Raw genomic sequence first — 6373 nt, forward strand, 5'->3', positions numbered from 1 at the left:
ACAACTAAATTCTGAGACAATATGTGAATGCATGCAAATCCAAACCCTCTGAAACTTTGAACAATTCTTTTGATCCAATTCTGAATTTTGCTCTCCAAAACTTTTGTATCTAGAAATGAGCTTTAATTTCTTTAATAAAGAGTTTTTCTCCCAAATCAAGGCTTTGCTCATGCAATCATGCAAAAACCCTTTGTCTTTAATTACTACATTTTAATTTTTATGCACACACTTTATGCAATTTAATTTAAAGTAAACTTTATTAAAATAAAGCTTTATCTCCCCTATTAAATCATATGATGTTTTTAATATAATATTTATTAATTTAACTAATAATATTATTTAGAGTTTATTAAAAAATAAAACTCTTAAATAAATTATTATTAAATTAAATAAATATAAATACACCTAAATGATAACTTTAATTAAATGTTTTAAATTTAATTCTTTCATGCACATTTAAAGAATTTTTTAATTCAAATATTTTTTAAAATTTTCTTTTTCTCCATTTATTAATTAGTGCAAGCACTAATTAAAGCATACTTTATTATTTAAATTAATAGTAATAATCAAAGCTCATTGTGTAAATGCAACTCTAATTTAATTATTATTAAATAAATAATCATAATAAAGTAATATTAAATCTTTAATATTTTAATATTTTAATTCTCTTTTTGTCCAACTTCTTAAATTAGACTTTGAAATTAAATCTTTTAAACTGAAGTACATATTTAATTAATTAAATATCATCATATTATAATTTCTCTTTAACCAATTTTCTAAATTAAAGATCATATTTAATTAATTAAATATTCTCATGCTTAATATTTTCTTTTTAATCAAATATTATTTAATAATTCTCAATATTATATGATTAACCAAAATATTATAATTAAATCATTTACCAAATAAATCATATAGAGAAATTCACATAAAAGCAACATCACCAAAATATACCAAAACTTAAAATCAAACAACACAAACAAAGATAAACTCATGGGTTTTAAAAAAGGTGGAAAGTCAATTACAAGTCCTCCTTGCAAGACAAGTATTTAGGGTATGGTTGGGATTGGACCTGAACATTATATCCCCATTCTTACCATTGAGTTATTATGATAGGGTACGCTCATCTTGGCAATTTAGGGAAGTCAATGCCCGATACCTACATTCTGCATAAAAGATAAGCATGCACATGTATATAAATATATCTAAACTAAATAGACAATGGCAGGGAGTGGTACATTGTGTAAATCCCAACTAGTAGGTGACTATGACTCCCTCCCTTAACCACATCAAGCACAACAAATAGAAAGATAAAACAAACACATGCACCATACACATGCAAGTATGGGGTATGCACCATAATAATTATAAGTCAAACATCAAATGCTCAGATAAAATTATGCATCATTAAAAATATGAAGTAATCATCATTAAAGCATTATTAATGCACTAGTAATCATAATCATCAATAAACATGTGAAATTTATTCGACTAAGTAGTTCTTTATTGATATACATGTAATCCAAGTCATGAAATAATTTCATAATTATAAATCCAATACCCTCAAAACTAACACATCCATGAAATAGGCATAAAAGAGTTTAATAAATATAATATAAAAAATAAACTATGGGAGGGCACTACAAGATCTTTAGTTAGAGGTCATAACCTAGGCCATGGTAGAGGCCGTGGACAAGACAGAAACATTAGTGTACATGAGTCTATCTATGAAGGCCTTAATCAAGAAGAGGGTAGGGAAGAGCATGTTAGTGAGCATTAGGAAGAGAACCATAGAGAGTAGCAAGCTAACTCAGAGGAAGTTGACTTGAGGCAAATGATGAAGACCATCATTGATCGCCTACCTCCTCTTCAGGTTGTTGGTCAGGATGGGGCTCATCAGGTAGGACATGAGCATAGACCTAGGTCTAGGAGCCCTCAGAGAGATTGACATAGATCCATAGTAGCTATTCAGATGAAGGACCTTATGAGGTCCAAGGTCAAACCCTTTAATGGGTTGGGTTTAGGTTATGTAGCTAAGCAGTGGCTTATTGCTCTTGCCAGGGTTTTTTCTATGCAGGACTTTGACAGTAATGTCAAAGCAAGGTTTGCTATTACCAACCTAAAAAAGTTTAGAGCCACTTAGTGGACTATCGAGGAAAAGAAGATGGGTATAGACATGAACAGTGTCACATGGGAGTTATTCTTGGAAAACTTCTATGAAAGATTCCTACCATAGGAATGGAAACAACATAGGACAGATGAATTTTGTAACCTAAGACAGTTCACTATCACCATAGTAGAGTATGAGCACAAGTTCTATGATCTAATGCCCTTTTTGAGAATTAGTGACAACCCAACACAGTTGGCACAACATTTCATCAGAGGCTTGAACAACTGTCTAATTGGGGGTGTTAAGGTGTTTGAGCCTAAAACCCTCAAAAATGTAGTACATCGAGCCATTCTTATAGAGCGAAGTGTTAACCTAGGTCATGGAGGTTTTGTGGGAGCACCTTCAGCATTAGGATCCAAGGGTAATTAGGGAGTAGGTGGTAATAGGAAACCCCTTTCTAGAGATAATCAATAGCAAGGAGGAACTTATCCTCCAGCACAAAGTGGTGGTAGTGGTTCCAATGCTAAGAACTATCACAATGCTCAACACAATAAGCATAACCAATATGATCGGCCATCTCAGAGCATTTAGTCTTATCCTAGTAGGGGTAGTGTTTAGCAGTCTAGTGCACCTAGGGTGTAGAGGAGTTTCGTTGAAGAGTGTTTCACATGCGGACAATGGGCACGCAAGTCGTTTCATTGCCCTTAATGAAAATCAAAATTCTTAGACCAGAGAATCACAACTTCAGAACCTACGGTTGGAGGCATGGGTAGATCTCAAAGAGTGTTCTTAGTGGAGTCATATCCTCATATAGGGGGAAAGGGTCCAATGGGACCCACATAGCGAGTTCTTTAGTTTTACCATTCTTGTAGGCTTCTAGGAGTAAGCATAAGTCTAGGGGGGGTGGATGTAGTGTTTGCCCCTAGTTTACACTTTGTTGTCATTGTTAAACTATTTTACGCTAATTTTATGCTTGATGATTAGTAGCATTGTTTAGAGATTATCAGATATTGTTTCAGATTTAGTTGATATATGATGAGATTACTTGGTACTCTATACTTCATGTATCCATGATTATTATTACAGTATTTTTAGTTATGAATGATGATTCATTAGATGGATTATCATATGTGTTTTCTTATGAATACTTACCTTATATTACATGTGTATGGTGTGCATGTATATTTTCTTTATGTATGGCATGTCTGATGTGGTTAAGAAAGGGAGTTGTAGTCACCTGCTAGTTGGGATCTACACGATGCATCAGTTCCTACCATTGCCTGTTTAGCTTGGAATATTGTGTTTGCACATGTGTGGATTTTATGTAAGTTGCAGGTATCGGGTGTCGACTTCCCTAAATTGCCAGGATGAGCATACCCTATCACATTATCTCAATGGTAAGAGAGGGGAGATAAATTCTTAAGTCCAAATCCTAAACCTTTAAGCCATTTCTCCTAGAAAATTAGGACAAGTATCTAAGTTGAGTACCCTCTAAATGCGTTGAATGATGTTAATTCATGATTATAACCCTTTACTTTGATTATGTCTATATTTTTCTACGATGGGTTTTCGTATTTTATTTTATTTGTCCTTGGTGAAATTTTATATTAATGAAGTCTAATTAAAAGATTAAATTAATGATTTAATTTAATAAAAATTTATTATGATATTTTATTATTTAATTATATTTAATTAATTGAGAAATTAATTAAATAAAAAGAATTAAAATTTAAAAATAAAAAATATAAGAATAAATTTAAAATGTGATAATATTTATTTAATTTAATAATAATATATTTAGAGTTCATTTTTAAATAAATGCTAAATAATAATATTATTTAAGTTAATAAATATTTTATCAATTAAGTTTCAAAAATAAACAAAAAGTGAAAAGATATTATTTTATTAAAAGTTTTATGATTGCATGATGTGTGCATGAGATTAAATTTAATAAATTAATTAAAAGAGAAGTCAAGTGAAAATTAAATAAATTTATTTAATAATTCAATAAACATGCATGGAAAAGAAAGAGGAAAGATAAAGAAAAGTTAATTTAGAGTTTAGTTTGGTGAGCATGGAGTCCTCTTGGGTGATCACACAGTTAGTGCCCCAATTTTAGGAGAGAACTCATTATCACCAATTGAGGGTTCATTTTCAAAGGGATTGAAGTTTTGGGAAGGGACGGGGAATTTTGGAAGAGGAAGGAATTTTCAGAAATGAGAAGGTTCTAAGAGGAGGAATTTCTCTACAATCTTCTAGTATGTAATGATTAGCATCAGAGTCCAGGTAGAAGCTTGTGATTATTCACTCAATCTATTACACTCTTTCTTTCCTATCTTCTTTGTGTCTGATAAATGGTTATCTGAAGATTTCTCTGTGACGAGTATTTCAATGTTGCAAAATTCTAGTATGCATGATTAAATATTTTGAATACGTAGAGATTGAAACATCTTAGAATCGCCATCCATGAAATTTGTAGATTAGATATTAAACCAGGGAGGTTTTTGAGATTTAAAAAGAAAATTTTAATTTAGAAATTTGATCGGTTAATCATGTTTCTCCTATCAGACTAAAATTTTATATATATATATATATATATATATATATATATATATATATATATATATATATATATATATATATATATATATATATATATATATATATATATATATATATATATATATATATATATAAATTTTAGTGGGGGGATTGGTTTGGAAGAATAAATTTTATTAAAAAAAATATATTTTTATGAAATTTAGGGGGGGAATTGTTTTTAAAAAAATTAATTAGTAATGAGTAGTGGGCGGGGGCCACCACCCCCCACCCACCTTTCCTCTTGCCGGCTTTCCTTGCCAATGACGACCTTATTGTCGTTGTCGCATCCTGTACTACTACTACAACAATAGTCTGCTATGGCAGCACTACCATAGGCAGTTTATATAATGGTCATGTGGGCCTTAAATGCATTATTTTTTTATAAATTTTTTTAAAAATTTTTATTAAATTTTTAATGATAATATTATATATATGATTTAATATATATTTAAATTATTAAAAGGTTTAGTTATCATTTTTGTTAATTATTTAATTGATATAATTTATCAATTAAATTGTTATTAAGGCCATTATAATTTTATTAATAAAATAATGTATATTTTATTAATAATTTATAGATAAGTTATTAAAGAAGTTAATGATATTAAATAATTTTTTAAAATTAATTATTATTAAAATATTCTTTTTGAGAAAAACAAAAATGATTATCAAAATTTAGTAATATTTAATTAGAGTATTTAATTAAATTATTATTAAAATAAATTAGAATTCGTAAGTTGTGAATGGTTAATGGATGAACTAGGGATTTTCCTAGATACAAAAATGTTTTTTATTCTGATTTGGGCAAATGGTGCTGTAGTACCTAAAAAATGGGTTAAATGCATAACATACTATTTAGCACCCACTAGTCTACTATAAAAGCCAAACTAATACAGAAAGCAATAGAAACTCCCTCTTTCGTTTGTAGCTCCCACGTCCTTCTTTCTTCTCCAAATGATTGTAGCTCCAACTTGCCTATAATGCACACAAAATTGAAGCAAAAGCCTATGATAATGACAATGCTATGAGAATACTAGAAGTTGTGATTTGAATATGAGAGCAAGAGTGCAAAAGATGAGAAAAGCTAAGGACTTGAAAAATGCTCAAGAATTAGGACCTAAGGATCGGAAATGAGAGAAAGAGTGCTCATTTTATAATTGGCATGGAGGATGAGAGCATTGGATTTGTCACCCTTAGATATGCAATGTGGCAAGAGATTCCTTTGATAATCCATGATGTATATGACAAAAGATGCCAAATGTAGGATTTTATGATGCATGGAAGTCAAACTTGACTAAATGTTGAATAGAATCTATGACACGTCATAAGACACCTCAAGCCCACTTAAAGCCAAGAATCTATGACGAATAAGCCAAATATGGACATGCGTAAGGGAATAAGAATATTTTATTATGTCATATCTTAGCCAAGTGTCAAAGGAGAATCCACGAGGTGTCATATCCAAGTGTCATGATGATGTCAATATTCTATGGAATATTTGAATTAAAAATCCTTTTATTCCACAAAATAAAAATTAGTAAAAAAATGAAATTAATGATGGAAAATGTGACTTAGGAAATTGTGAATTTCCATGGTTTGAAGATGATGAATTAATTAATTAATAATTAATTAATTGAGGATGATAATTAGGAAGAATAATTA

This window comes from Cupressus sempervirens, chromosome 10, assembly GCF_028749045.1.
Source record: "Cupressus sempervirens isolate cs-2001-9-10 chromosome 10, ASM2874904v1, whole genome shotgun sequence".
NCBI lineage: Eukaryota > Viridiplantae > Streptophyta > Pinopsida > Cupressales > Cupressaceae > Cupressus > Cupressus sempervirens.